The 24,111-nt window shown below is 38.8% G+C and overlaps 1 protein-coding gene and 81 non-coding genes across 83 annotated transcripts in view; 81 read left to right on the top strand and 1 right to left on the bottom strand.

The window, feature by feature from the left end:
* ube3b (ubiquitin protein ligase E3B) overlaps positions 1-24,111 on the bottom strand; it is a 100,700-nt gene that overhangs the window by 32,886 nt on the left and 43,703 nt on the right. The window lies entirely within an intron of this gene.
* trnak-uuu (transfer RNA lysine (anticodon UUU)) lies at positions 9-81 on the top strand. The gene has a single exon. It is a non-coding gene; the product is annotated as a tRNA-Lys (tRNA).
* Positions 453-525, top strand: trnak-uuu (transfer RNA lysine (anticodon UUU)). Its single transcript has one exon. It is a non-coding gene; the product is annotated as a tRNA-Lys (tRNA).
* On the top strand, positions 703-775 carry trnak-uuu (transfer RNA lysine (anticodon UUU)). Its single transcript has one exon. It is a non-coding gene; the product is annotated as a tRNA-Lys (tRNA).
* trnak-uuu (transfer RNA lysine (anticodon UUU)) lies at positions 1,176-1,248 on the top strand. Its single transcript has one exon. It is a non-coding gene; the product is annotated as a tRNA-Lys (tRNA).
* Positions 1,426-1,498, top strand: trnak-uuu (transfer RNA lysine (anticodon UUU)). Its single transcript has one exon. It is a non-coding gene; the product is annotated as a tRNA-Lys (tRNA).
* Positions 1,671-1,743, top strand: trnak-uuu (transfer RNA lysine (anticodon UUU)). The gene has a single exon. It is a non-coding gene; the product is annotated as a tRNA-Lys (tRNA).
* trnak-uuu (transfer RNA lysine (anticodon UUU)) lies at positions 1,870-1,942 on the top strand. Its single transcript has one exon. It is a non-coding gene; the product is annotated as a tRNA-Lys (tRNA).
* Positions 2,314-2,386, top strand: trnak-uuu (transfer RNA lysine (anticodon UUU)). Its single transcript has one exon. It is a non-coding gene; the product is annotated as a tRNA-Lys (tRNA).
* Positions 2,564-2,636, top strand: trnak-uuu (transfer RNA lysine (anticodon UUU)). Its single transcript has one exon. It is a non-coding gene; the product is annotated as a tRNA-Lys (tRNA).
* trnak-uuu (transfer RNA lysine (anticodon UUU)) lies at positions 2,809-2,881 on the top strand. The gene has a single exon. It is a non-coding gene; the product is annotated as a tRNA-Lys (tRNA).
* On the top strand, positions 3,059-3,131 carry trnak-uuu (transfer RNA lysine (anticodon UUU)). The gene has a single exon. It is a non-coding gene; the product is annotated as a tRNA-Lys (tRNA).
* trnak-uuu (transfer RNA lysine (anticodon UUU)) lies at positions 3,503-3,575 on the top strand. Its single transcript has one exon. It is a non-coding gene; the product is annotated as a tRNA-Lys (tRNA).
* trnak-uuu (transfer RNA lysine (anticodon UUU)) lies at positions 3,753-3,825 on the top strand. The gene has a single exon. It is a non-coding gene; the product is annotated as a tRNA-Lys (tRNA).
* Positions 4,229-4,301, top strand: trnak-uuu (transfer RNA lysine (anticodon UUU)). Its single transcript has one exon. It is a non-coding gene; the product is annotated as a tRNA-Lys (tRNA).
* On the top strand, positions 4,479-4,551 carry trnak-uuu (transfer RNA lysine (anticodon UUU)). Its single transcript has one exon. It is a non-coding gene; the product is annotated as a tRNA-Lys (tRNA).
* On the top strand, positions 4,730-4,802 carry trnak-uuu (transfer RNA lysine (anticodon UUU)). Its single transcript has one exon. It is a non-coding gene; the product is annotated as a tRNA-Lys (tRNA).
* On the top strand, positions 4,975-5,047 carry trnak-uuu (transfer RNA lysine (anticodon UUU)). Its single transcript has one exon. It is a non-coding gene; the product is annotated as a tRNA-Lys (tRNA).
* trnak-uuu (transfer RNA lysine (anticodon UUU)) lies at positions 5,174-5,246 on the top strand. The gene has a single exon. It is a non-coding gene; the product is annotated as a tRNA-Lys (tRNA).
* On the top strand, positions 5,424-5,496 carry trnak-uuu (transfer RNA lysine (anticodon UUU)). Its single transcript has one exon. It is a non-coding gene; the product is annotated as a tRNA-Lys (tRNA).
* trnak-uuu (transfer RNA lysine (anticodon UUU)) lies at positions 5,674-5,746 on the top strand. Its single transcript has one exon. It is a non-coding gene; the product is annotated as a tRNA-Lys (tRNA).
* On the top strand, positions 5,916-5,988 carry trnak-uuu (transfer RNA lysine (anticodon UUU)). The gene has a single exon. It is a non-coding gene; the product is annotated as a tRNA-Lys (tRNA).
* Positions 6,166-6,238, top strand: trnak-uuu (transfer RNA lysine (anticodon UUU)). Its single transcript has one exon. It is a non-coding gene; the product is annotated as a tRNA-Lys (tRNA).
* trnak-uuu (transfer RNA lysine (anticodon UUU)) lies at positions 6,610-6,682 on the top strand. Its single transcript has one exon. It is a non-coding gene; the product is annotated as a tRNA-Lys (tRNA).
* trnak-uuu (transfer RNA lysine (anticodon UUU)) lies at positions 6,860-6,932 on the top strand. The gene has a single exon. It is a non-coding gene; the product is annotated as a tRNA-Lys (tRNA).
* trnak-uuu (transfer RNA lysine (anticodon UUU)) lies at positions 7,102-7,174 on the top strand. Its single transcript has one exon. It is a non-coding gene; the product is annotated as a tRNA-Lys (tRNA).
* Positions 7,352-7,424, top strand: trnak-uuu (transfer RNA lysine (anticodon UUU)). Its single transcript has one exon. It is a non-coding gene; the product is annotated as a tRNA-Lys (tRNA).
* On the top strand, positions 7,828-7,900 carry trnak-uuu (transfer RNA lysine (anticodon UUU)). The gene has a single exon. It is a non-coding gene; the product is annotated as a tRNA-Lys (tRNA).
* trnak-uuu (transfer RNA lysine (anticodon UUU)) lies at positions 8,078-8,150 on the top strand. The gene has a single exon. It is a non-coding gene; the product is annotated as a tRNA-Lys (tRNA).
* trnak-uuu (transfer RNA lysine (anticodon UUU)) lies at positions 8,328-8,400 on the top strand. The gene has a single exon. It is a non-coding gene; the product is annotated as a tRNA-Lys (tRNA).
* trnak-uuu (transfer RNA lysine (anticodon UUU)) lies at positions 8,573-8,645 on the top strand. Its single transcript has one exon. It is a non-coding gene; the product is annotated as a tRNA-Lys (tRNA).
* Positions 8,772-8,844, top strand: trnak-uuu (transfer RNA lysine (anticodon UUU)). The gene has a single exon. It is a non-coding gene; the product is annotated as a tRNA-Lys (tRNA).
* Positions 9,022-9,094, top strand: trnak-uuu (transfer RNA lysine (anticodon UUU)). The gene has a single exon. It is a non-coding gene; the product is annotated as a tRNA-Lys (tRNA).
* On the top strand, positions 9,272-9,344 carry trnak-uuu (transfer RNA lysine (anticodon UUU)). The gene has a single exon. It is a non-coding gene; the product is annotated as a tRNA-Lys (tRNA).
* trnak-uuu (transfer RNA lysine (anticodon UUU)) lies at positions 9,961-10,033 on the top strand. Its single transcript has one exon. It is a non-coding gene; the product is annotated as a tRNA-Lys (tRNA).
* trnak-uuu (transfer RNA lysine (anticodon UUU)) lies at positions 10,655-10,727 on the top strand. The gene has a single exon. It is a non-coding gene; the product is annotated as a tRNA-Lys (tRNA).
* Positions 10,900-10,972, top strand: trnak-uuu (transfer RNA lysine (anticodon UUU)). The gene has a single exon. It is a non-coding gene; the product is annotated as a tRNA-Lys (tRNA).
* On the top strand, positions 11,150-11,222 carry trnak-uuu (transfer RNA lysine (anticodon UUU)). The gene has a single exon. It is a non-coding gene; the product is annotated as a tRNA-Lys (tRNA).
* trnak-uuu (transfer RNA lysine (anticodon UUU)) lies at positions 11,594-11,666 on the top strand. The gene has a single exon. It is a non-coding gene; the product is annotated as a tRNA-Lys (tRNA).
* On the top strand, positions 11,844-11,916 carry trnak-uuu (transfer RNA lysine (anticodon UUU)). Its single transcript has one exon. It is a non-coding gene; the product is annotated as a tRNA-Lys (tRNA).
* Positions 12,320-12,392, top strand: trnak-uuu (transfer RNA lysine (anticodon UUU)). The gene has a single exon. It is a non-coding gene; the product is annotated as a tRNA-Lys (tRNA).
* trnak-uuu (transfer RNA lysine (anticodon UUU)) lies at positions 12,570-12,642 on the top strand. The gene has a single exon. It is a non-coding gene; the product is annotated as a tRNA-Lys (tRNA).
* On the top strand, positions 12,820-12,892 carry trnak-uuu (transfer RNA lysine (anticodon UUU)). The gene has a single exon. It is a non-coding gene; the product is annotated as a tRNA-Lys (tRNA).
* trnak-uuu (transfer RNA lysine (anticodon UUU)) lies at positions 13,065-13,137 on the top strand. The gene has a single exon. It is a non-coding gene; the product is annotated as a tRNA-Lys (tRNA).
* Positions 13,264-13,336, top strand: trnak-uuu (transfer RNA lysine (anticodon UUU)). Its single transcript has one exon. It is a non-coding gene; the product is annotated as a tRNA-Lys (tRNA).
* trnak-uuu (transfer RNA lysine (anticodon UUU)) lies at positions 13,514-13,586 on the top strand. Its single transcript has one exon. It is a non-coding gene; the product is annotated as a tRNA-Lys (tRNA).
* On the top strand, positions 13,764-13,836 carry trnak-uuu (transfer RNA lysine (anticodon UUU)). Its single transcript has one exon. It is a non-coding gene; the product is annotated as a tRNA-Lys (tRNA).
* Positions 14,006-14,078, top strand: trnak-uuu (transfer RNA lysine (anticodon UUU)). Its single transcript has one exon. It is a non-coding gene; the product is annotated as a tRNA-Lys (tRNA).
* On the top strand, positions 14,256-14,328 carry trnak-uuu (transfer RNA lysine (anticodon UUU)). The gene has a single exon. It is a non-coding gene; the product is annotated as a tRNA-Lys (tRNA).
* Positions 14,700-14,772, top strand: trnak-uuu (transfer RNA lysine (anticodon UUU)). Its single transcript has one exon. It is a non-coding gene; the product is annotated as a tRNA-Lys (tRNA).
* Positions 14,950-15,022, top strand: trnak-uuu (transfer RNA lysine (anticodon UUU)). Its single transcript has one exon. It is a non-coding gene; the product is annotated as a tRNA-Lys (tRNA).
* trnak-uuu (transfer RNA lysine (anticodon UUU)) lies at positions 15,192-15,264 on the top strand. Its single transcript has one exon. It is a non-coding gene; the product is annotated as a tRNA-Lys (tRNA).
* trnak-uuu (transfer RNA lysine (anticodon UUU)) lies at positions 15,442-15,514 on the top strand. Its single transcript has one exon. It is a non-coding gene; the product is annotated as a tRNA-Lys (tRNA).
* trnak-uuu (transfer RNA lysine (anticodon UUU)) lies at positions 15,918-15,990 on the top strand. Its single transcript has one exon. It is a non-coding gene; the product is annotated as a tRNA-Lys (tRNA).
* On the top strand, positions 16,168-16,240 carry trnak-uuu (transfer RNA lysine (anticodon UUU)). Its single transcript has one exon. It is a non-coding gene; the product is annotated as a tRNA-Lys (tRNA).
* trnak-uuu (transfer RNA lysine (anticodon UUU)) lies at positions 16,612-16,684 on the top strand. Its single transcript has one exon. It is a non-coding gene; the product is annotated as a tRNA-Lys (tRNA).
* trnak-uuu (transfer RNA lysine (anticodon UUU)) lies at positions 16,862-16,934 on the top strand. Its single transcript has one exon. It is a non-coding gene; the product is annotated as a tRNA-Lys (tRNA).
* trnak-uuu (transfer RNA lysine (anticodon UUU)) lies at positions 17,338-17,410 on the top strand. The gene has a single exon. It is a non-coding gene; the product is annotated as a tRNA-Lys (tRNA).
* trnak-uuu (transfer RNA lysine (anticodon UUU)) lies at positions 17,588-17,660 on the top strand. Its single transcript has one exon. It is a non-coding gene; the product is annotated as a tRNA-Lys (tRNA).
* trnak-uuu (transfer RNA lysine (anticodon UUU)) lies at positions 17,833-17,905 on the top strand. The gene has a single exon. It is a non-coding gene; the product is annotated as a tRNA-Lys (tRNA).
* trnak-uuu (transfer RNA lysine (anticodon UUU)) lies at positions 18,032-18,104 on the top strand. The gene has a single exon. It is a non-coding gene; the product is annotated as a tRNA-Lys (tRNA).
* trnak-uuu (transfer RNA lysine (anticodon UUU)) lies at positions 18,282-18,354 on the top strand. The gene has a single exon. It is a non-coding gene; the product is annotated as a tRNA-Lys (tRNA).
* trnak-uuu (transfer RNA lysine (anticodon UUU)) lies at positions 18,527-18,599 on the top strand. Its single transcript has one exon. It is a non-coding gene; the product is annotated as a tRNA-Lys (tRNA).
* trnak-uuu (transfer RNA lysine (anticodon UUU)) lies at positions 18,726-18,798 on the top strand. The gene has a single exon. It is a non-coding gene; the product is annotated as a tRNA-Lys (tRNA).
* On the top strand, positions 18,976-19,048 carry trnak-uuu (transfer RNA lysine (anticodon UUU)). Its single transcript has one exon. It is a non-coding gene; the product is annotated as a tRNA-Lys (tRNA).
* trnak-uuu (transfer RNA lysine (anticodon UUU)) lies at positions 19,226-19,298 on the top strand. The gene has a single exon. It is a non-coding gene; the product is annotated as a tRNA-Lys (tRNA).
* On the top strand, positions 19,468-19,540 carry trnak-uuu (transfer RNA lysine (anticodon UUU)). Its single transcript has one exon. It is a non-coding gene; the product is annotated as a tRNA-Lys (tRNA).
* Positions 19,718-19,790, top strand: trnak-uuu (transfer RNA lysine (anticodon UUU)). Its single transcript has one exon. It is a non-coding gene; the product is annotated as a tRNA-Lys (tRNA).
* Positions 20,162-20,234, top strand: trnak-uuu (transfer RNA lysine (anticodon UUU)). Its single transcript has one exon. It is a non-coding gene; the product is annotated as a tRNA-Lys (tRNA).
* trnak-uuu (transfer RNA lysine (anticodon UUU)) lies at positions 20,412-20,484 on the top strand. The gene has a single exon. It is a non-coding gene; the product is annotated as a tRNA-Lys (tRNA).
* trnak-uuu (transfer RNA lysine (anticodon UUU)) lies at positions 20,654-20,726 on the top strand. The gene has a single exon. It is a non-coding gene; the product is annotated as a tRNA-Lys (tRNA).
* trnak-uuu (transfer RNA lysine (anticodon UUU)) lies at positions 20,904-20,976 on the top strand. Its single transcript has one exon. It is a non-coding gene; the product is annotated as a tRNA-Lys (tRNA).
* trnak-uuu (transfer RNA lysine (anticodon UUU)) lies at positions 21,377-21,449 on the top strand. Its single transcript has one exon. It is a non-coding gene; the product is annotated as a tRNA-Lys (tRNA).
* Positions 21,627-21,699, top strand: trnak-uuu (transfer RNA lysine (anticodon UUU)). The gene has a single exon. It is a non-coding gene; the product is annotated as a tRNA-Lys (tRNA).
* trnak-uuu (transfer RNA lysine (anticodon UUU)) lies at positions 21,877-21,949 on the top strand. The gene has a single exon. It is a non-coding gene; the product is annotated as a tRNA-Lys (tRNA).
* Positions 22,122-22,194, top strand: trnak-uuu (transfer RNA lysine (anticodon UUU)). Its single transcript has one exon. It is a non-coding gene; the product is annotated as a tRNA-Lys (tRNA).
* On the top strand, positions 22,321-22,393 carry trnak-uuu (transfer RNA lysine (anticodon UUU)). Its single transcript has one exon. It is a non-coding gene; the product is annotated as a tRNA-Lys (tRNA).
* Positions 22,571-22,643, top strand: trnak-uuu (transfer RNA lysine (anticodon UUU)). The gene has a single exon. It is a non-coding gene; the product is annotated as a tRNA-Lys (tRNA).
* Positions 22,821-22,893, top strand: trnak-uuu (transfer RNA lysine (anticodon UUU)). The gene has a single exon. It is a non-coding gene; the product is annotated as a tRNA-Lys (tRNA).
* On the top strand, positions 23,316-23,388 carry trnak-uuu (transfer RNA lysine (anticodon UUU)). Its single transcript has one exon. It is a non-coding gene; the product is annotated as a tRNA-Lys (tRNA).
* On the top strand, positions 23,566-23,638 carry trnak-uuu (transfer RNA lysine (anticodon UUU)). The gene has a single exon. It is a non-coding gene; the product is annotated as a tRNA-Lys (tRNA).
* trnak-uuu (transfer RNA lysine (anticodon UUU)) lies at positions 24,010-24,082 on the top strand. The gene has a single exon. It is a non-coding gene; the product is annotated as a tRNA-Lys (tRNA).

Here is a 24,111-nt window from a genome sequence, read left to right as displayed (position 1 = left end):
AAGTCAGAGCCTGGATAGCTCAGTTGGTAGAGCATCAGACTTTTAATCTGAGGGTCCAGGGTTCAAGTCCCTGTTCAGGCGTTGTTATTGATACAAAATAATGAAACAAGGAACTCGTCTTGAAAGTAGAACAGTCACTAAAGCCAATCAATAAAACTACTACAGATTTTCAAAAAGTCTACCAAGTCTCTCGTTCACAACTCGGTGTTTTGTTTTGAGTTTGTAGGAAAACACTGAGAATGCTAAAGTCAGAGCCTGGATAACTCAGTTGGTAGAGCATCAGACTTTTAATCTGATGGTCCACGGTTCAAGGCCCTGTTCAGGCGTTGTTATTGAGACAAAATACCAAAACAAAGAGCATTTCTTTAAAGTATAACAGTAATTGAAGTCCGTCAGTACTTCTGTGTTTTGTTTTTAGTTTGTAGGAAGACACTGAGAATTCTCAAGACAGAGCCTGGATAGCTCAGTTGGTAGAGCATCAGACTTTTAATCTGAGGGTCCAGGGTTCAAGTCCCTGTTCAGGCGTTGTTATTGATACAAAATAATGAAAACAAGAACACTTCTTGAAAGTAGAACTGTCATTTAAGTCCATCAATAAAACGACTCCAGATTTTCAAAAAGCCTCCCAAGTCCCTCCCAAACTCTACTACTCTGTGTTTTGTTTTTAGTTTGTAGGAGGACATTGAGAGTACTAAAGTCAGAGCCTGGATAGCTCAGTTGGTAGAGCATCAGACTTTTAATCTGAGGGTCCAGGGTTCAAGTCCCTGTTCAGGCATTGTTATTGATACAAAATAATGAAAACAAGAACAGTTCTTGAAAGTAGAACAGTCATTTAAGTCCATCAATAAAACGACTCCAGATTTTCAAAAAGTCTCCCAAGTCCCTCCCAAACTCTACTACTCTGTGTTTTGTTTTTAGTTTGTAGGAGGACACTAAAATGACTAAAGTCAGAGCCTGGATAGCTCAGTTGGTAGCGCATCAGACTTTTAATCTCAGGGTTCAGGCGTTGATATTGATACAAAATAATGAAACAAAGAACACGTCTTGAAAGTAGAACAGTCACTAAAGTCCAACAATGAAACTACTCCAGATTTTCAAAAAGTCTACCAAGTCTCTCCTTTACTCTGTGTTTTGTTTTGAGTTTGTAGGAAGACACTGAGAAACCTCAAGCCAGAGCCTGGATAGCTCAGTTGGTAGAGCATCAGACTTTTAATCTGAGGGTCCAGGGTTCAAGTCCCTGTTCAGGCGTTGTTATTGATACAAAATAATGAAAACAAGAACAGCTCTTGAAAGTAGAACAGTCATTTAAGTTCAACAATAAATCGACTCCAGATTTTCAAAAAGCCTCCCAAGTCCCTCCCAAACTCTACTACTCTGTGTTTTGTTTTTAGTTTGTAGGAGGACATTGAGAGTACTCACATCAGAGCCTGGATAGCTCAGTTGGTAGAGCATCAGACTTTTAATCTGAGGGTCCAGGGTTCAAGTCCCTGTTCAGGTGTTGTTATTGATACAAAATAATGAAAACAAGAACACTTCTTGAAAGTAGAACAGTCACTAAAGTCCATCAATAAAACTACTCCAGATTTTCAAAAAGTCTACCAAGTCTCTCGTTCACAACTCGGTGTTTTGTTTTGAGTTTGTAGGAAAACACTGAGAATACTAAAGTCAGATCCTGGATAGCTCAGTTGGTAGAGCATCAGACTTTTAATCTGATGGTCCAGGGTTCAAGTCCCTGTTCAGGCGTTGTTATTGAGACAAAATACCAAAACAAAGAGCATTTCTTTAAAGTATAACAGTAATTGAAGTCTGTCAGTACTTCTGTGTTTTGTTTTTAGTTTGTTGGAAGACACTGAGAATTCTCAAGTCAGAGCCTGGATAGCTCAGTTGGTAGAGCATCAGACTTTTAATCTGAGGGTCCAGGGTTCAAGTCCCTGTTCAGGCGTTGTTATTGATACAAAATAATGAAAACAAGAACACTTCTTGAAAGTAGAACTGTCATTTAAGTCCATCAATAAAACGACTCCAGATTTTCAAAAAGTCTACCAAGTCTCTCGTTCACAACTCGGTGTTTTGTTTTGAGTTTGTAGGAAAACACTGAGAATACTAAAGTCAGAGCCTGGATAACTCAGTTGGTAGAGCATCAGACTTTTAATCTGATGGTCCACGGTTCAAGGCCCTGTTAAGGCGTTGTTATTGAGATAAATTACCAAAACAAAGAGCATTTCTTTAAAGTATAACAGTAATTGAAGTCCGTCAGTACTTCTGTGTTTTGTTTTTAGTTTGTAGGAAGACACTGAGAATTCTCAAGACAGAGCCTGGATAGCTCAGTTGGTAGAGCGTCAGACTTTTAATCTGAGGGTCCAGGGTTCAAGTCCATGTTCAGGAGTTGTTATTGATACTAAATAATGAAAACAAGAACACTTCTTGAAAGTAGAACTGTCATTTAAGTCCATCAATAAAACGACTCCAGATTTTCAAAAAGCCTCCCAAGTCCCTCACAAACGTTACTACTCTGTGTTTTGTTTTTAGTTTGTAGGAGGACACTGAGAGTGCTAAAGTCAGAGCCTGGATAGCTCAGTTGGTAGAGCATCAGACTTTTAATCTGAGGGTCCAGGGTTCAAGTCCCTGTTCAGGCGTTGTTATTGATACAAAATAATGAAACAAGGAACTCGTCTTGAAAGTAGAACAGTCACTAAAGCCAATCAATAAAACTACTACAGATTTTCAAAAAGTCTACCAAGTCTCTCCTTCTCTACTCGGTGTTTTGTTTTGAGTTTGTAGGAAGACACTGAGAATCCTCAAGCCAGAGCCTGGATAGCTCAGTTGGTAGAGCATCAGACTTTTAATCTGAGGGTCCAGGGTTCAAGTCCCTGTTCAGGCGTTGTTATTGATACAAAATAATGAAAACAAGAACAGCTCTTGGAAGTAGAACAGTCATTTAAGTCCATCAATAAAACGACTCCAGATTTTCAAAAAGCCTCCCAAGTCCCTCACAAACATTACTACTCTGTGTTTTTTTTTTAGTTTGTAGGAGGACACTGAGAGTTCTAAAATCAGAGCCTGGATAGCTCAGTTGGTAGAGCATCAGACTTTTAATCTGAGGGTCCAGGGTTCAAGTCCCTGTTCAGGCGTTGTTATTGATACAAAATAATGAAAACAAGAACACATCTTGAAAGTAGAACAGTCACTAAAGTCCATCAATAAAACTACTCCAGATTTTCAAAAAGTCTACCAAGTCTCTCGTTCACAACTCGGTGTTTTGTTTTGAGTTTGTAGGAAAACACTGAGAATGCTAAAGTCAGAGCCTGGATAACTCAGTTGGTAGAGCATCAGACTTTTAATCTGATGGTCCACGGTTCAAGGCCCTGTTCAGGCGTTGTTATTGAGACAAAATACCAAAACAAAGAGCATTTCTTTAAAGTATAACAGTAATTGAAGTCCGTCAGTACTTCTGTGTTTTGTTTTTAGTTTGTAGGAAGACACTGAGAATTCTCAAGACAGAGCCTGGATAGCTCAGTTGGTAGAGCATCAGACTTTTAATCTGAGGGTCCAGGGTTCAAGTCCCTGTTCAGGCGTTGTTATTGATACAAAATAATGAAAACAAGAACACTTCTTGAAAGTAGAACTGTCATTTAAGTCCATCAATAAAACGACTCCAGATTTTCAAAAAGCCTCCCAAGTCCCTCCCAAACTCTACTACTCTGTGTTTTGTTTTTAGTTTGTAGGAGGACATTGAGAGTACTAAAGTCAGAGCCTGGATAGCTCAGTTGGTAGAGCATCAGACTTTTAATCTGAGGGTCCAGGGTTCAAGTCCCTGTTCAGGCATTGTTATTGATACAAAATAATGAAAACAAGAACAGTTCTTGAAAGTAGAACAGTCATTTAAGTCCATCAATAAAACGACTCCAGATTTTCAAAAAGTCTCCCAAGTCCCTCCCAAACTCTACTACTCTGTGTTTTGTTTTTAGTTTGTAGGAGGACACTAAAATGACTAAAGTCAGAGCCTGGATAGCTCAGTTGGTAGCGCATCAGACTTTTAATCTCAGGGTTCAGGCGTTGATATTGATACAAAATAATGAAACAAAGAACACGTCTTGAAAGTAGAACAGTCACTAAAGTCCAACAATAAAACTACTCCAGATTTTCAAAAAGTCTACCAAGTCTCTCCTTCTCTACTCTGTGTTTTGTTTTGAGTTTGTAGGAAGACACTGAGAATCCTCAAGCCAGAGCCTGGATAGCTCAGTTGGTAGAGCATCAGACTTTTAATCTGAGGGTCCAGGGTTCAAGTCCCTGTTCAGGCGTTGTTATTGATACAAAATAATGAAAACAAGAACAGCTCTTGAAAGTAGAACAGTCATTTAAGTTCAACAATAAATCGACTCCAGATTTTCAAAAAGCCTCCCAAGTCCCTCCCAAACTCTACTACTCTGTGTTTTGTTTTTAGTTTGTAGGAGGACATTGAGAGTACTCACATCAGAGCCTGGATAGCTCAGTTGGTAGAGCATCAGACTTTTAATCTGAGGGTCCAGGGTTCAAGTCCCTGTTCAGGCGTTGTTATTGATACAAAATAATGAAAACAAGAACACTTCTTGAAAGTAGAACAGTCATTTAAGTCCATCAATAAAACGACTCCAGATTTTCAAAAAGCCTACCAAGTCCCTCACAAACATTACTACTCTGTGTTTTTTTTTTTAGTTTGTAGGAGGACACTGAGAGTTGTAAAGTCAGAGCCTGGATAGCTCAGTTGGTAGAGCATCAGACTTTTAATCTGAGGGTCCAGGGTTCAAGTCCCTGTTCAGGCGTTGTTATTGATACAAAATAATGAAAACAAGAACACTTATTGAAAGTAGAACAGTCACTAAAGTCCATCAATAAAACTACTCCAGATTTTCAAAAAGTCTACCAAGTCTCTCGATCACAACTCGGTGTTTTGTTTTGAGTTTGTAGGAAAACACTGAGAATACTAAAGTCAGATCCTGGATAGCTCAGTTGGTAGAGCATCAGACTTTTAATCTGATGGTCCAGGGTTCAAGTCCCTGTTCAGGCGTTGTTATTGAGACAAAATACCAAAACAAAGAGCATTTCTTTAAAGTATAACAGTAATTGAAGTCTGTCAGTACTTCTGTGTTTTGTTTTTAGTTTGTAGGAAGACACTGAGAATTCTCAAGTCAGAGCCTGGATAGCTCAGTTGGTAGAGCATCAGACTTTTAATCTGAGGGTCCAGGGTTCAAGTCCCTGTTCAGGCGTTGTTATTGATACAAAATAATGAAAACAAGAACACTTCTTGAAAGTAGAACTGTCATTTAAGTCCATCAATAAAACGACTCCAGATTTTCAAAAAGCCTCCCAAGTCCCTCCCAAACTCAACTACTCTGTGTTTTGTTTTTAGTTTGTAGGAGGACATTGAGAGTACTAAAGTCATAGCCTGGATAGCTCAGTTGGTAGAGCATCAGACTTTTAATCTGAGGGTCCAGGGTTCAAGTCCCAGTTCAGGCGTTGTTATTGATACAAAATAATGAAAACAAGAACACTTCTTGAAAGTAGAACAGTCATTTAAGTCCATCAATAAAATGACTCCAAATTTTCAAAAAGTCTCCCAAGTCCCTCCCAAACTCTACTACTCTGTGTTTTGTTTTTAATTTGTAGTAGGACACTAATATGACTGAAGTCAGAGCCTGGATAGCTCAGTTGGTAGAGCATCAGACTTTTAATCTCAGGGTCCAGGGTTCAAGTCCCTGTTCAGGCGTTGTTATTGATACAAAATAATGAAACAAAGAACACGTCTTGAAAGTAGAACAGTCACTAAAGTCCAACAATAAAACTACTCCAGATTTTCAAAAAGTCTACCAAGTCTCTCCTTTACTCGGTGTTTTGTTTTGAGTTTGTAGGAAGACACTGAGAATCCTCAAGCCAGAGCCTGGATAGCTCAGTTGGTAGAGCATCAGACTTTTAATCTGAGGGTCCAGGGTTCAAGTCCCTGTTCAGGCGTTGTTATTGATACAAAATAATGAAAACAAGAACAGCTCTTGGAAGTAGAACAGTCATTTAAGTCCATCAATAAAACGACTCCAGATTTTCAAAAAGCCTCCCAAGTCCCTCACAAACATTACTACTCTGTGTTTTTTTTTTAGTTTGTAGGAGGACACTGAGAGTTTTAAAGTCAGAGCCTGGATAGCTCAGTTGGTAGAGCATCAGACTTTTAATCTGAGGGTCCAGGGTTCAAGTCCCTGTTCAGGCGTTGTTATTGATACAAAATAATGAAAACAAGAACACTTCTTGAAAGTAGAACAGTCACTAAAGTCCATCAATAAAACTGCTCCAGATTTTCAAAAAGTCTACCAAGTCTGTCGTTCACAACTCGGTGTTTTGTTTTGAGTTTGTAGGAAAACACTGAGAATACTAAAGTCAGAGCCTGGATAACTCAGTTGGTAGAGCATCAGACTTTTAATCTGATGGTCCACGGTTCAAGGCCCTGTTCAGGCGTTGTTATTGAGACAAAATACCAAAACAAAGAGCATTTCTTTAAAGTATAACAGTAATTGAAGTCCGTCAGTACTTCTGTGTTTTGTTTTTAGTTTGTAGGAAGACACTGAGAATTCTCAAGACAGAGCCTGGATAGCTCAGTTGGTAGAGCATCAGACTTTTAATCTGAGGGTCCAGGGTTCAAGTCCCTGTTCAGGTGTTGTTATTGATACAAAATAATGAAAACAAGAACACTTCTTGAAAGTAGAACAGTCATTTAAGTCCATCAATAAAATGACTCCAGATTTTCAAAAAGCCTCCCAAGTCACTCCCAAACTCTACTACTCTGTGTTTTGTTTTTAATTTGTAGTAGGACACTAATATGACTGAAGTCAGAGCCTGGATAGCTCAGTTGGTAGAGCATCAGACTTTTAATCTCAGGGTCCAGGGTTCAAGTCCCTGTTCAGGCGTTGTTATTGATACAAAATAATGAAACAAAGAACACGTCTTGAAAGTAGAACAGTCACTAAAGTCCATCAATAAAACTACTCCAGATTTTCAAAAAGTCTACCAAGTCTCTCATTTACTCGGTGTTTTGTTTTGAGTTTGTAGGAAGACACTGAGAATCCTCAAGCCAGAGCCTGGATAGCTCAGTTGGTAGAGCATCAGACTTTTAATCTGAGGGTCCAGGGTTCAAGTCCCTGTTCAGGCGTTGTAATTGATACAAAATAATGAATACAAGAACACTTCTTGAAAGTAGAACTGTCATTTAAGTCCATCAATAAAACGACTCCAGATTTTCAAAAAGCCTCCCAAGTCCCTCCCAAACTCTACTACTCTGTGTTTTGTTTTTAGTTTGTAGGAGGACATTGAGAGTACTAAAGTCAGAGCCTGGATAGCTCAGTTGGTAGAGCATCAGACTTTTAATCTGAGGGTCCAGGGTTCAAGTCCCTGTTCAGGCATTGTTATTGATACAAAATAATGAAAACAAGAACAGTTCTTGAAAGTAGAACAGTCATTTAAGTCCATCAATAAAACGACTCCAGATTTTCAAAAAGTCTCCCAAGTCCCTCCCAAACTCTACTACTCTGTGTTTTGTTTTTAGTTTGTAGGAGGACACTAAAATGACTAAAGTCAGAGCCTGGATAGCTCAGTTGGTAGCGCATCAGACTTTTAATCTCAGGGTTCAGGCGTTGATATTGATACAAAATAATGAAACAAAGAACACGTCTTGAAAGTAGAACAGTCACTAAAGTCCAACAATAAAACTACTCCAGATTTTCAAAAAGTCTACCAAGTCTCTCCTTCTCTACTCGGTGTTTTGTTTTGAGTTTGTAGGAAGACACTGAGAATCCTCAAGTCAGAGCCTGGATAGCTCAGTTGGTAGAGCATCAGACTTTTAATCTGAGGGTCCAGGGTTCAAGTCCCTGTTCAGGCGTTGTTATTGATACACAATAATGAAAACAAGAACAGCTCTTGAAAGTAGAACAGTCATTTAAGTTCAACAATAAAACGACTCCAGATTTTCAAAAAGCCTCCCAAGTCCCTCCCAAACTCTACTACTCTGTGTTTTGTTTTTAGTTTGTAGGAGGACATTGAGAGTACTCACATCAGAGCCTGGATAGCTCAGTTGGTAGAGCATCAGACTTTTAATCTGAGGGTCCAGGGTTCAAGTCCCTGTTCAGGCGTTGTTATTGATACAAAATAATGAAAACAAGAACACTTCTTGAAAGTAGAACAGTCATTTAAGTCCATCAATAAAACGACTCCAGATTTTCAAAAAGCCTCCCAAGTCCCTCACAAACATTACTACTCTGTGTTTTTTTTTTAGTTTGTAGGAGGACACTGAGAGTTCTAAAGTCAGAGCCTGGATAGCTCAGTTGGTAGAGCATCAGACTTTTAATCTGAGGGTCCAGGGTTCAAGTCCCTGTTCAGGCGTTGTTATTGATACAAAATAATGAAAACAAGAACACTTCTTGAAAGTAGAACAGTCACTAAAGTCCATCAATAAAACTACTCCAGATTTTCAAAAAGTCTACCAAGTCTCTCGTTCACAACTCGGTGTTTTGTTTTGAGTTTGTAGGAAAACACTGAGAATACTAAAGTCAGATCCTGGATAGCTCAGTTGGTAGAGCATCAGACTTTTAATCTGATGGTCCAGGGTTCAAGTCCCTGTTCAGGCGTTGTTATTGAGACAAAATACCAAAACAAAGAGCATTTCTTTAAAGTATAACAGTAATTGAAGTCTGTCAGTACTTCTGTGTTTTGTTTTTAGTTTGTAGGAAGACACTGAGAATTCTCAAGACAGAGCCTGGATAGCTCAGTTGGTAGAGCATCAGACTTTTAATCTGAGGGTCCAGGGTTCAAGTCCCTGTTCAGGCGTTGTTATTGATACAAAATAATGAAAACAATAACACTTCTTGAAAGTAGAACAGTCATTTAAGTCCATCAATAAAATGACTCCAAATTTTCAAAAAGTCTCCCAAGTCCCTCCCAAACTCTACTACTCTGTGTTTTGTTTTTAATTTGTAGTAGGACACTAATATGACTGAAGTCAGAGCCTGGATAGCTCAGTTGGTAGAGCATCAGACTTTTAATCTCAGGGTCCAGGGTTCAAGTCCCTGTTCAGGCATTGTTATTGATACAAAATAATGAAACAAAGAACACGTCTTGAAAGTAGAACAGTCACTAAAGTCCAACAATAAAACGACTCCAGATTTTCAAAAAGCCTCCCAAGTCCCTCACAAACATTACTACTCTGTGTTTTTTTTTTAGTTTGTAGGAGGACACTGAGAGTTCTAAAGTCAGAGCCTGGATAGCTCAGTTGGTAGAGCATCAGACTTTTAATCTGAGGGTCCAGGGTTCAAGTCCCTGTTCAGGCGTTGTTATTGATACAAAATAATGAAAACAAGAACACTTCTTGAAAGTAGAACAGTCACTAAAGTCCATCAATAAAACTGCTCCAGATTTTCAAAAAGTCTACCAAGTCTCTCGTTCACAACTCGGTGTTTTGTTTTGAGTTTGTAGGAAAACACTGAGAATACTAAAGTCAGAGCCTGGATAACTCAGTTGGTAGAGCATCAGACTTTTAATCTGATGGTCCACGGTTCAAGGCCCTGTTCAGGCATTGTTATTGATACAAAATAATGAAAACAAGAACAGTTCTTGAAAGTAGAACAGTCATTTAAGTCCATCAATAAAACGACTCCAGATTTTCAAAAAGTCTACCAAGTCTCTCGTTCACAACTCGGTGTTTTGTTTTGAGTTTGTAGGAAAACACTGAGAATACTAAAGTCAGAGCCTGGATAACTCAGTTGGTAGAGCATCAGACTTTTAATCTGATGGTCCACGGTTCAAGTCCCTGTTCAGGCGTTGTTATTGAGACAAAATACCAAAACAAAGAGCATTTCTTTAAAGTATAACAGTAATTGAAGTCTGTCAGTACTTCTGTGTTTTGTTTTTAGTTTGTTGGAAGACACTGAGAATTCTCAAGTCAGAGCCTGGATAGCTCAGTTGGTAGAGCATCAGACTTTTAATCTGAGGGTCCAGGGTTCAAGTCCCTGTTCAGGCGTTGTTATTGATACAAAATAATGAAAACAAGAACACTTCTTGAAAGTAGAACTGTCATTTAAGTCCATCAATAAAACGACTCCAGATTTTCAAAAAGTCTACCACGTCTCTCGTTCACAACTCGGTGTTTTGTTTTGAGTTTGTAGGAAAACACTGAGAATACTAAAGTCAGAGCCTGGATAACTCAGTTGGTAGAGCATCAGACTTTTAATCTGATGGTCCACGGTTCAAGGCCCTGTTAAGGCGTTGTTATTGAGATAAATTACCAAAACAAAGAGCATTTCTTTAAAGTATAACAGTAATTGAAGTCCGTCAGTACTTCTGTGTTTTGTTTTTAGTTTGTAGGAAGACACTGAGAATTCTCAAGACAGAGCCTGGATAGCTCAGTTGGTAGAGCATCAGACTTTTAATCTGAGGGTCCAGGGTTCAAGTCCATGTTCAGGAGTTGTTATTGATACTAAATAATGAAAACAAGAACACTTCTTGAAAGTAGAACTGTCATTTAAGTCCATCAATAAAACGACTCCAGATTTTCAAAAAGCCTCCCAAGTCCCTCACAAACGTTACTACTCTGTGTTTTGTTTTTAGTTTGTAGGAGGACACTGAGAGTGCTAAAGTCAGAGCCTGGATAGCTCAGTTGGTAGAGCATCAGACTTTTAATCTGAGGGTCCAGGGTTCAAGTCCCTGTTCAGGCGTTGTTATTGATACAAAATAATGAAACAAGGAACTCGTCTTGAAAGTAGAACAGTCACTAAAGCCAATCAATAAAACTACTACAGATTTTCAAAAAGTCTACCAAGTCTCTCCTTCTCTACTCGGTGTTTTGTTTTGAGTTTGTAGGAAGACACTGAGAATCCTCAAGCCAGAGCCTGGATAGCTCAGTTGGTAGAGCATCAGACTTTTAATCTGAGGGTCCAGGGTTCAAGTCCCTGTTCAGGCGTTGTTATTGATACAAAATAATGAAAACAAGAACAGCTCTTGGAAGTAGAACAGTCATTTAAGTCCATCAATAAAACGACTCCAGATTTTCAAAAAGCCTCCCAAGTCCCTCACAAACATTACTACTCTGTGTTTTTTTTTTAGTTTGTAGGAGGACACTGAGAGTTCTAAAATCAGAGCCTGGATAGCTCAGTTGGTAGAGCATCAGACTTTTAATCTGAGGGTCCAGGGTTCAAGTCCCTGTTCAGGCGTTGTTATTGATACAAAATAATGAAAACAAGAACACATCTTGAAAGTAGAACAGTCACTAAAGTCCATCAATAAAACTACTCCAGATTTTCAAAAAGTCTACCAAGTCTCTCGTTCACAACTCGGTGTTTTGTTTTGAGTTTGTAGGAAAACACTGAGAATGCTAAAGTCAGAGCCTGGATAACTCAGTTGGTAGAGCATCAGACTTTTAATCTGATGGTCCACGGTTCAAGGCCCTGTTCAGGCGTTGTTATTGAGACAAAATACCAAAACAAAGAGCATTTCTTTAAAGTATAACAGTAATTGAAGTCAGTCAGTACTTCTGTGTTTTGTTTTTAGTTTGTAGGAAGACACTGAGAATTCTCAAGACAGAGCCTGGATAGCTCAGTTGGTAGAGCATCAGACTTTTAATCTGAGGGTCCAGGGTTCAAGTCCCTGTTCAGGCGTTGTTATTGATACAAAATAATGAAAACAAGAACACTTCTTGAAAGTGGAACTGTCATTTAAGTCCATCAATAAAACGACTCCAGATTTTCAAAAAGCCTCCCAAGTCCCTCCCAAACTCTACTACTCTGTGTTTTGTTTTTAGTTTGTAGGAGGACATTGAGAGTACTAAAGTCAGAGCCTGGATAGCTCAGTTGGTAGAGCATCAGACTTTTAATCTGAGGGTCCAGGGTTCAAGTCCCTGTTCAGGCATTGTTATTGATACAAAATAATGAAAACAAGAACAGTTCTTGAAAGTAGAACAGTCATTTAAGTCCATCAATAAAACGACTCCAGATTTTCAAAAAGTCTCCCAAGTCCCTCCCAAACTCTACTACTCTGTGTTTTGTTTTTAGTTTGTAGGAGGACACTAAAATGACTAAAGTCAGAGCCTGGATAGCTCAGTTGGTAGCGCATCAGACTTTTAATCTCAGGGTTCAGGCGTTGATATTGATACAAAATAATGAAACAAAGAACACGTCTTGAAAGTAGAACAGTCACTAAAGTCCAACAATAAAACTACTCCAGATTTTCAAAAAGTCTACCAAGTCTCTCCTTCTCTACTCTGTGTTTTGTTTTGAGTTTGTAGGAAGACACTGAGAATCCTCAAGCCAGAGCCTGGATAGCTCAGTTGGTAGAGCATCAGACTTTTAATCTGAGGGTCCAGGGTTCAAGTCCCTGTTCAGGCGTTGTTATTGATACAAAATAATGAAAACAAGAACAGCTCTTGAAAGTAGAACAGTCATTTAAGTTCAACAATAAATCGACTCCAGATTTTCAAAAAGCCTCCCAAGTCCCTCCCAAACTCTACTACTCTGTGTTTTGTTTTTAGTTTGTAGGAGGACATTGAGAGTACTCACATCAGAGCCTGGATAGCTCAGTTGGTAGAGCATCAGACTTTTAATCTGAGGGTCCAGGGTTCAAGTCCCTGTTCAGGCGTTGTTATTGATACAAAATAATGAAAACAAGAACACTTCTTGAAAGTAGAACAGTCATTTAAGTCCATCAATAAAACGACTCCAGATTTTCAAAAAGCCTACCAAGTCCCTCACAAACATTACTACTCTGTGTTTTTTTTTTAGTTTGTAGGAGGACACTGAGAGTTCTAAAGTCAGAGCCTGGATAGCTCAGTTGGTAGAGCATCAGACTTTTAATCTGAGGGTCCAGGGTTCAAGTCCCTGTTCAGGCGTTGTTATTGATACAAAATAATGAAAACAAGAACACTTCTTGAAAGTAGAACAGTCACTAAAGTCCATCAATAAAACTACTCCAGATTTTCAAAAAGTCTACCAAGTCTCTCGATCACAACTCGGTGTTTTGTTTTGAGTTTGTAGGAAAACACTGAGAATACTAAAGTCAGATCCTGGATAGCTCAGTTGGTAGAGCATCAGACTTTTAATCTGATGGTCCAGGGTTCAAGTCCCTGTTCAGGCGTTGTTATTGAGACAAAATACCAAAACAAAGAGCATTTCTTTAAAGTATAACAGTAATTGAAGTCTGTCAGTACTTCTGTGTTTTGTTTTTAGTTTGTAGGAAGACACTGAGAATTCTCAAGTCAGAGCCTGGATAGCTCAGTTGGTAGAGCATCAGACTTTTAATCTGAGGGTCCAGGGTTCAAGTCCCTGTTCAGGCGTTGTTATTGATACAAAATAATGAAAACAAGAACACTTCTTGAAAGTAGAACTGTCATTTAAGTCCATCAATAAAACGACTCCAGATTTTCAAAAAGCCTCCCAAGTCCCTCCCAAACTCAACTACTCTGTGTTTTGTTTTTAGTTTGTAGGAGGACATTGAGAGTACTGAAGTCATAGCCTGGATAGCTCAGTTGGTAGAGCATCAGACTTTTAATCTGAGGGTCCAGGGTTCAAGTCCCTGTTCAGGCGTTGTTATTGATACAAAATAATGAAAACAAGAACACTTCTTGAAAGTAGAACAGTCATTTAAGTCCATCAATAAAATGACTCCAAATTTTCAAAAAGTCTCCCAAGTCCCTCCCAAACTCTACTACTCTGTGTTTTGTTTTTAATTTGTAGTAGGACACTAATATGACTGAAGTCAGAGCCTGGATAGCTCAGTTGGTAGAGCATCAGACTTTTAATCTCAGGGTCCAGGGTTCAAGTCCCTGTTCAGGCGTTGTTATTGATACAAAATAATGAAACAAAGAACACGTCTTGAAAGTAGAACAGTCACTAAAGTCCAACAATAAAACTACTCCAGATTTTCAAAAAGTCTACCAAGTCTCTCCTTTACTCGGTGTTTTGTTTTGAGTTTGTAGGAAGACACTGAGAATCCTCAAGCCAGAGCCTGGATAGCTCAGTTGGTAGAGCATCAGACTTTTAATCTGAGGGTCCAGGGTTCAAGTCCCTGTTCAGGCGTTGTTATTGATACAAAATAATGAAAACAAGAACAGCTCTTGGAAGTAGAACAGTCATTTAAGTCCATCAATAAAACGACTCCAGATTTTCAAAAAGCCTCCCAAGTCCCTCACAAACATTACTACTCTGTGTTTTTTTTTTAGTTTGTAGGAGGACACTGAGAGTTTTAAAGTCAGAGCCTGGATAGCTCAGTTGGTAGAGCATCAGACTTTTAATCTGAGGGTCCAGGGTTCAAGTCCCTGTTCAGGCGTTGTTATTGATACAAAATAATGAAAACAAGAACACTTCTTGAAAGTAGAACAGTCACTAAAGTCCATCAATAAAACTGCTCCAGATTTTCAAAAAGTCTACCAAGTCTGTCGTTCACAACTCGGTGTTTTGTTTTGAGTTTGTAGGAAAACACTGAGAATACTAAAGTCAGAGCCTGGATAACTCAGTTGGTAGAGCATCAGACTTTTAATCTGATGGTCCACGGTTCAAGGCCCTGTTCAGGCGTTGTTATTGAGACAAAATACCAAAACAAAGAGCATTTCTTTAAAGTATAACAGTAATTGAAGTCCGTCAGTACTTCTGTGTTTTGTTTTTAGTTTGTAGGAAGACACTGAGAATTCTCAAGACAGAGCCTGGATAGCTCAGTTGGTAGAGCATCAGACTTTTAATCTGAGGGTCCAGGGTTCAAGTCCCTGTTCAGGCGTTGTTATTGATACAAAATAATGAAAACAAGAACACTTCTTGAAAGTAGAACAGTCATTTAAGTCCATCAATAAAATGACTCCAGATTTTCAAAAAGCCTCCCAAGTCACTCCCAAACTCTACTACTCTGTGTTTTGTTTTTAATTTGTAGTAGGACACTAATATGACTGAAGTCAGAGCCTGGATAGCTCAGTTGGTAGAGCATCAGACTTTTAATCTCAGGGTCCAGGGTTCAAGTCCCTGTTCAGGCGTTGTTATTGATACAAAATAATGAAACAAAGAACACGTCTTGAAAGTAGAACAGTCACTAAAGTCCATCAATAAAACTACTCCAGATTTTCAAAAAGTCTACCAAGTCTCTCATTTACTCGGTGTTTTGTTTTGAGTTTGTAGGAAGACACTGAGAATCCTCAAGCCAGAGCCTGGATAGCTCAGTTGGTAGAGCATCAGACTTTTAATCTGAGGGTCCAGGGTTCAAGTCCCTGTTCAGGCGTTGTAATTGATACAAAATAATGAATACAAGAACACTTCTTGAAAGTAGAACTGTCATTTAAGTCCATCAATAAAACGACTCCAGATTTTCAAAAAGCCTCCCAAGTCCCTCCCAAACTCTACTACTCTGTGTTTTGTTTTTAGTTTGTAGGAGGACATTGAGAGTACTAAAGTCAGAGCCTGGATAGCTCAGTTGGTAGAGCATCAGACTTTTAATCTGAGGGTCCAGGGTTCAAGTCCCTGTTCAGGCATTGTTATTGATACAAAATAATGAAAACAAGAACAGTTCTTGAAAGTAGAACAGTCATTTAAGTCCATCAATAAAACGACTCCAGATTTTCAAAAAGTCTCCCAAGTCCCTCCCAAACTCTACTACTCTGTGTTTTGTTTTTAGTTTGTAGGAGGACACTAAAATGACTAAAGTCAGAGCCTGGATAGCTCAGTTGGTAGCGCATCAGACTTTTAATCTCAGGGTTCAGGCGTTGATATTGATACAAAATAATGAAACAAAGAACACGTCTTGAAAGTAGAACAGTCACTAAAGTCCAACAATAAAACTACTACAGATTTTCAAAAAGTCTACCAAGTCTCTCCTTCTCTACTCGGTGTTTTGTTTTGAGTTTGTAGGAAGACACTGAGAATCCTCAAGCCAGAGCCTGGATAGCTCAGTTGGTAGAGCATCAGACTTTTAATCTGAGGGTCCAGGGTTCAAGTCCCTGTTCAGGCGTTGTTATTGATACAAAATAATGAAAACAAGAACAGCTCTTGGAAGTAGAACAGTCATTTAAGTCCATCAATAAAACGACTCCAGATTTTCAAAAAGCCTCCCAAGTCCCTCACAAACATTACTACTCTGTGTTTTTTTTTTAGTTTGTAGGAGGACACTGAGAGTTCTAAAATCAGAGCCTGGATAGCTCAGTTGGTAGAGCATCAGACTTTTAATCTGAGGGTCCAGGGTTCAAGTCCCTGTTCAGGCGTTGTTATTGATACAAAATAATGAAAACAAGAACACATCTTGAAAGTAGAACAGTCACTAAAGTCCATCAATAAAACTACTCCAGATTTTCAAAAAGTCTACCAAGTCTCTCGTTCACAACTCGGTGTTTTGTTTTGAGTTTGTAGGAAAACACTGAGAATGCTAAAGTCAGAGCCTGGATAACTCAGTTGGTAGAGCATCAGACTTTTAATCTGATGGTCCACGGTTCAAGGCCCTGTTCAGGCGTTGTTATTGAGACAAAATACCAAAACAAAGAGCATTTCTTTAAAGTATAACAGTAATTGAAGTCAGTCAGTACTTCTGTGTTTTGTTTTTAGTTTGTAGGAAGACACTGAGAATTCTCAAGACAGAGCCTGGATAGCTCAGTTGGTAGAGCATCAGACTTTTAATCTGAGGGTCCAGGGTTCAAGTCCCTGTTCAGGCGTTGTTATTGATACAAAATAATGAAAACAAGAACACTTCTTGAAAGTAGAACTGTCATTTAAGTCCATCAATAAAACGACTCCAGATTTTCAAAAAGCCTCCCAAGTCCCTCCCAAACTCTACTACTCTGTGTTTTGTTTTTAGTTTGTAGGAGGACATTGAGAGTACTAAAGTCAGAGCCTGGATAGCTCAGTTGGTAGAGCATCAGACTTTTAATCTGAGGGTCCAGGGTTCAAGTCCCTGTTCAGGCATTGTTATTGATACAAAATAATGAAAACAAGAACAGTTCTTGAAAGTAGAACAGTCATTTAAGTCCATCAATAAAACGACTCCAGATTTTCAAAAAGTCTCCCAAGTCCCTCCCAAACTCTACTACTCTGTGTTTTGTTTTTAGTTTGTAGGAGGACACTAAAATGACTAAAGTCAGAGCCTGGATAGCTCAGTTGGTAGCGCATCAGACTTTTAATCTCAGGGTTCAGGCGTTGATATTGATACAAAATAATGAAACAAAGAACACGTCTTGAAAGTAGAACAGTCACTAAAGTCCAACAATAAAACTACTCCAGATTTTCAAAAAGTCTACCAAGTCTCTCCTTCTCTACTCTGTGTTTTGTTTTGAGTTTGTAGGAAGACACTGAGAATCCTCAAGCCAGAGCCTGGATAGCTCAGTTGGTAGAGCATCAGACTTTTAATCTGAGGGTCCAGGGTTCAAGTCCCTGTTCAGGCGTTGTTATTGATACAAAATAATGAAAACAAGAACACTTCTTGAAAGTAGAACAGTCATTTAAGTCCATCAATAAAACGACTCCAGATTTTCAAAAAGCCTACCAAGTCCCTCACAAACATTACTACTCTGTGTTTTTTTTTTAGTTTGTAGGAGGACACTGAGAGTTCTAAAGTCAGAGCCTGGATAGCTCAGTTGGTAGAGCATCAGACTTTTAATCTGAGGGTCCAGGGTTCAAGTCCCTGTTCAGGCGTTGTTATTGATACAAAATAATGAAAACAAGAACACTTCTTGAAAGTAGAACAGTCACTAAAGTCCATCAATAAAACTACTCCAGATTTTCAAAAAGTCTACCAAGTCTCTCGATCACAACTCGGTGTTTTGTTTTGAGTTTGTAGGAAAACACTGAGAATACTAAAGTCAGATCCTGGATAGCTCAGTTGGTAGAGCATCAGACTTTTAATCTGATGGTCCAGGGTTCAAGTCCCTGTTCAGGCGTTGTTATTGAGACAAAATACCAAAACAAAGAGCATTTCTTTAAAGTATAACAGTAATTGAAGTCTGTCAGTACTTCTGTGTTTTGTTTTGAGTTTGTAGGAAGACACTGAGAATCCTCAAGCCAGAGCCTGGATAGCTCAGTTGGTAGAGCATCAGACTTTTAATCTGAGGGTCCAGGGTTCAAGTCCCTGTTCAGGCGTTGTTATTGATACAAAATAATGAAAACAAGAACACTTCTTGAAAGTAGAACAGTCATTTAAGTCCATCAATAAAACGACTCCAGATTTTCAAAAAGCCTACCAAGTCCCTCACAAACATTACTACTCTGTGTTTTTTTTTTAGTTTGTAGGAGGACACTGAGAGTTCTAAAGTCAGAGCCTGGATAGCTCAGTTGGTAGAGCATCAGACTTTTAATCTGAGGGTCCAGGGTTCAAGTCCCTGTTCAGGCGTTGTTATTGATACAAAATAATGAAAACAAGAACACTTCTTGAAAGTAGAACAGTCACTAAAGTCCATCAATAAAACTACTCCAGATTTTCAAAAAGTCTACCAAGTCTCTCGATCACAACTCGGTGTTTTGTTTTGAGTTTGTAGGAAAACACTGAGAATACTAAAGTCAGATCCTGGATAGCTCAGTTGGTAGAGCATCAGACTTTTAATCTGATGGTCCAGGGTTCAAGTCCCTGTTCAGGCGTTGTTATTGAGACAAAATACCAAAACAAAGAGCATTTCTTTAAAGTATAACAGTAATTGAAGTCTGTCAGTACTTCTGTGTTTTGTTTTTAGTTTGTAGGAAGACACTGAGAATTCTCAAGTCAGAGCCTGGATAGCTCAGTTGGTAGAGCATCAGACTTTTAATCTGAGGGTCCAGGGTTCAAGTCCCTGTTCAGGCGTTGTTATTGATACAAAATAATGAAAACAAGAACACTTCTTGAAAGTAGAACTGTCATTTAAGTCCATCAAAAAAACGACTCCAGATTTTCAAAAAGCCTCCCAAGTCCCTCCCAAACTCAACTACTCTGTGTTTTGTTTTTAGTTTGTAGGAGGACATTGAGAGTACTGAAGTCATAGCCTGGATAGCTCAGTTGGTAGAGCATCAGACTTTTAATCTGAGGGTCCAGGGTTCAAGTCCCTGTTCAGGTGTTGTTATTGATACAAAATAATGAAAACAAGAACACTTCTTGAAAGTAGAACAGTCATTTAAGTCCATCAATAAAATGACTCCAAATTTTCAAAAAGTCTCCCAAGTCCCTCCCAAACTCTACTACTCTGTGTTTTGTTTTTAATTTGTAGTAGGACACTAATATGACTGAAGTCAGAGCCTGGATAGCTCAGTTGGTAGAGCATCAGACTTTTAATCTCAGGGTCCAGGGTTCAAGTCCCTGTTCAGGCGTTGTTATTGATACAAAATAATGAAACAAAGAACACGTCTTGAAAGTAGAACAGTCACTAAAGTCCAACAATAAAACTACTCCAGATTTTCAAAAAGTCTACCAAGTCTCTCCTTTACTCGGTGTTTTGTTTTGAGTTTGTAGGAAGACACTGAGAATCCTCAAGCCAGAGCCTGGATAGCTCAGTTGGTAGAGCATCAGACTTTTAATCTGAGGGTCCAGGGTTCAAGTCCCTGTTCAGGCGTTGTTATTGATACAAAATAATGAAAACAAGAACAGCTCTTGGAAGTAGAACAGTCATTTAAGTCCATCAATAAAACGACTCCAGATTTTCAAAAAGCCTCCCAAGTCCCTCACAAACATTACTACTCTGTGTTTTTTTTTTAGTTTGTAGGAGGACACTGAGAGTTTTAAAGTCAGAGCCTGGATAGCTCAGTTGGTAGAGCATCAGACTTTTAATCTGAGGGTCCAGGGTTCAAGTCCCTGTTCAGGCGTTGTTATTGATACAAAATAATGAAAACAAGAACACTTCTTGAAAGTAGAACAGTCACTAAAGTCCATCAATAAAACTGCTCCAGATTTTCAAAAAGTCTACCAAGTCTGTCGTTCACAACTCGGTGTTTTGTTTTGAGTTTGTAGGAAAACACTGAGAATACTAAAGTCAGAGCCTGGATAACTCAGTTGGTAGAGCATCAGACTTTTAATCTGATGGTCCACGGTTCAAGGCCCTGTTCAGGCGTTGTTATTGAGACAAAATACCAAAACAAAGAGCATTTCTTTAAAGTATAACAGTAATTGAAGTCCGTCAGTACTTCTGTGTTTTGTTTTTAGTTTGTAGGAAGACACTGAGAATTCTCAAGACAGAGCCTGGATAGCTCAGTTGGTAGAGCATCAGACTTTTAATCTGAGGGTCCAGGGTTCAAGTCCCTGTTCAGGCGTTGTTATTGATACAAAATAATGAAAACAAGAACACTTCTTGAAAGTAGAACAGTCATTTAAGTCCATCAATAAAATGACTCCAGATTTTCAAAAAGCCTCCCAAGTCACTCCCAAACTCTACTACTCTGTGTTTTGTTTTTAATTTGTAGTAGGACACTAATATGACTGAAGTCAGAGCCTGGATAGCTCAGTTGGTAGAGCATCAGACTTTTAATCTCAGGGTCCAGGGTTCAAGTCCCTGTTCAGGCGTTGTTATTGATACAAAATAATGAAACAAAGAACACGTCTTGAAAGTAGAACAGTCACTAAAGTCCATCAATAAAACTACTCCAGATTTTCAAAAAGTCTACCAAGTCTCTCATTTACTCGGTGTTTTGTTTTGAGTTTGTAGGAAGACACTGAGAATCCTCAAGCCAGAGCCTGGATAGCTCAGTTGGTAGAGCATCAGACTTTTAATCTGAGGGTCCAGGGTTCAAGTCCCTGTTCAGGCGTTGTAATTGATACAAAATAATGAATACAAGAACACTTCTTGAAAGTAGAACTGTCATTTAAGTCCATCAATAAAACGACTCCAGATTTTCAAAAAGCCTCCCAAGTCCCTCCCAAACTCTACTACTCTGTGTTTTGTTTTTAGTTTGTAGGAGGACATTGAGAGTACAAAAGTCAGAGCCTGGATAGCTCAGTTGGTAGAGCATCAGACTTTTAATCTGAGGGTCCAGGGTTCAAGTCCCTGTTCAGGCATTGTTATTGATACAAAATAATGAAAACAAGAACAGTTCTTGAAAGTAGAACAGTCATTTAAGTCCATCAATAAAACGACTCCAGATTTTCAAAAAGTCTCCCAAGTCCCTCCCAAACTCTACTACTCTGTGTTTTGTTTTTAGTTTGTAGGAGGACACTAAAATGACTAAAGTCAGAGCCTGGATAGCTCAGTTGGTAGCGCATCAGACTTTTAATCTCAGGGTTCAGGCGTTGATATTGATACAAAATAATGAAACAAAGAACACGTCTTGAAAGTAGAACAGTCACTAAAGTCCAACAATAAAACTACTCCAGATTTTCAAAAAGTCTACCAAGTCTCTCCTTTACTCGGTGTTTTGTTTTGAGTTTGTAGGAAGACACTGAGAATCCTCAAGCCAGAGCCTGGATAGCTCAGTTGGTAGAGCATCAGACTTTTAATCTGAGGGTCCAGGGTTCAAGTCCCTGTTCAGGCGTTGTTATTGATACACAATAATGAAAACAAGAACAGCTCTTGAAAGTAGAACAGTCATTTAAGTTCAACAATAAAACGACTCCAGATTTTCAAAAAGCCTCCCAAGTCCCTCCCAAACTCTACTACTCTGTGTTTTGTTTTTAGTTTGTAGGAGGACATTGAGAGTACTCACATCAGAGCCTGGATAGCTCAGTTGGTAGAGCATCAGACTTTTAATCTGAGGGTCCAGGGTTCAAGTCCCTGTTCAGGCGTTGTTATTGATACAAAATAATGAAAACAAGAACACTTCTTGAAAGTAGAACAGTCATTTAAGTCCATCAATAAAACGACTCCAGATTTTCAAAAAGCCTCCCAAGTCCCTCACAAACATTACTACTCTGTGTTTTTTTTTTAGTTTGTAGGAGGACACTGAGAGTTCTAAAGTCAGAGCCTGGATAGCTCAGTTGGTAGAGCATCAGACTTTTAATCTGAGGGTCCAGGGTTCAAGTCCCTGTTCAGGCGTTGTTATTGATACAAAATAATGAAAACAAGAACACTTCTTGAAAGTAGAACAGTCACTAAAGTCCATCAATAAAACTACTCCAGATTTTCAAAAAGTCTACCAAGTCTCTCGTTCACAACTCGGTGTTTTGTTTTGAGTTTGTAGGAAAACACTGAGAATACTAAAGTCAGATCCTGGATAGCTCAGTTGGTAGAGCATCAGACTTTTAATCTGATGGTCCAGGGTTCAAGTCCCTGTTCAGGCGTTGTTATTGAGACAAAATACCAAAACAAAGAGCATTTCTTTAAAGTATAACAGTAATTGAAGTCTGTCAGTACTTCTGTGTTTTGTTTTTAGTTTGTAGGAAGACACTGAGAATTCTCAAGACAGAGCCTGGATAGCTCAGTTGGTAGAGCATCAGACTTTTAATCTGAGGGTCCAGGGTTCAAGTCCCTGTTCAGGCGTTGTTATTGATACAAAATAATGAAAACAATAACACTTCTTGAAAGTAGAACAGTCATTTAAGTCCATCAATAAAATGACTCCAAATTTTCAAAAAGTCTCCCAAGTCCCTCCCAAACTCTACTACTCTGTGTTTTGTTTTTAATTTGTAGTAGGACACTAATATGACTGAAGTCAGAGCCTGGATAGCTCAGTTGGTAGAGCATCAGACTTTTAATCTCAGGGTCCAGGGTTCAAGTCCCTGTTCAGGCATTGTTATTGATACAAAATAATGAAACAAAGAACACGTCTTGAAAGTAGAACAGGCACTAAAGTCCAACAATAAAACGACTCCAGATTTTCAAAAAGCCTCCCAAGTCCCTCACAAACATTACTACTCTGTGTTTTTTTTTTAGTTTGTAGGAGGACACTGAGAGTTCTAAAGTCAGAGCCTGGATAGCTCAGTTGGTAGAGCATCAGACTTTTAATCTGAGGGTCCAGGGTTCAAGTCCCTGTTCAGGCGTTGTTATTGATACAAAATAATGAAAACAAGAACACTTCTTGAAAGTAGAACAGTCACTAAAGTCCATCAATAAAACTGCTCCAGATTTTCAAAAAGTCTACCAAGTCTCTCGTTCACAACTCGGTGTTTTGTTTTGAGTTTGTAGGAAAACACTGAGAATACTAAAGTCAGAGCCTGGATAACTCAGTTGGTAGAGCATCAGACTTTTAATCTGATGGTCCACGGTTCAAGGCCCTGTTCAGGCGTTGTTATTGAGACTAAATAATGAAAACAAGAACAGCTCTTGAAAGTAGAACAGTCATTTAAGTTCAACAATAAATCGACTCCAGATTTTCAAAAAGCCTCCCAAGTCCCTCACAAACATTACTACTCTGTGTTTTTTTTTTAGTTTGTAGGAAGACACTGAGAATCCTCAAGCAAGAGCCTGGATAGCTCAGTTGGTAGAGCATCAGACTTTTAATCTGAGGGTCCAGGGTTCAAGTCCCTGTTCAGGCGTTGTTATTGATACAAAATAATGAAAACAAGAACAGCTCTTGGAAGTAGAACAGTCATTTAAGTCCATCAATAAAACGACTCCAGATTTTCAAAAAGCCTCCCAAGTCCCTCACAAACATTACTACTCTGTGTTTTTTTTTTAGTTTGTAGGAGGACACTGAGAGTTCTAAAGTCAGAGCCTGGATAGCTCAGTTGGTAGAGCATCAGACTTTTAATCTGAGGGTCCAGGGTTCAAGTCCCTGTTCAGGCGTTGTTATTGATACAAAATAATGAAAACAAGAACACTTCTTGAAAGTAGAACAGTCACTAAAGTCCATCAATAAAACTGCTCCAGATTTTCAAAAAGTCTACCAAGTCTCTCGTTCACAACTCGGTGTTTTGTTTTGAGTTTGTAGGAAAACACTGAGAATACTAAAGTCAGAGCCTGGATAACTCAGTTGGTAGAGCATCAGACTTTTCATCTGATCGTCCACGGTTCAAGGCCCTGTTCAGGCGTTGTTATTGAGACAAAATACCAAAACAAAGAGCATTTCTTTAAAGTATAACAGTAATTGAAGTCCGTCAGTACTTCTGTGTTTTGTTTTTAGTTTGTAGGAAGACACTGAGAATTCTCAAGACAGAGCCTGGATAGCTCAGTTGGTAGAGCATCAGACTTTTAATCTGAGGGTCCAGGGTTCAAGTCCCTGTTCAGGCGTTGTAATTGATACAAAATAATGAAAACAA

Source organism: Festucalex cinctus, chromosome 5 (assembly GCF_051991245.1).
Source record: "Festucalex cinctus isolate MCC-2025b chromosome 5, RoL_Fcin_1.0, whole genome shotgun sequence".
NCBI lineage: Eukaryota > Metazoa > Chordata > Actinopteri > Syngnathiformes > Syngnathidae > Festucalex > Festucalex cinctus.
The sequence above is the reverse complement of the archived record's forward strand: the minus strand, read 5'-3'. Positions and strand labels throughout refer to the sequence as shown.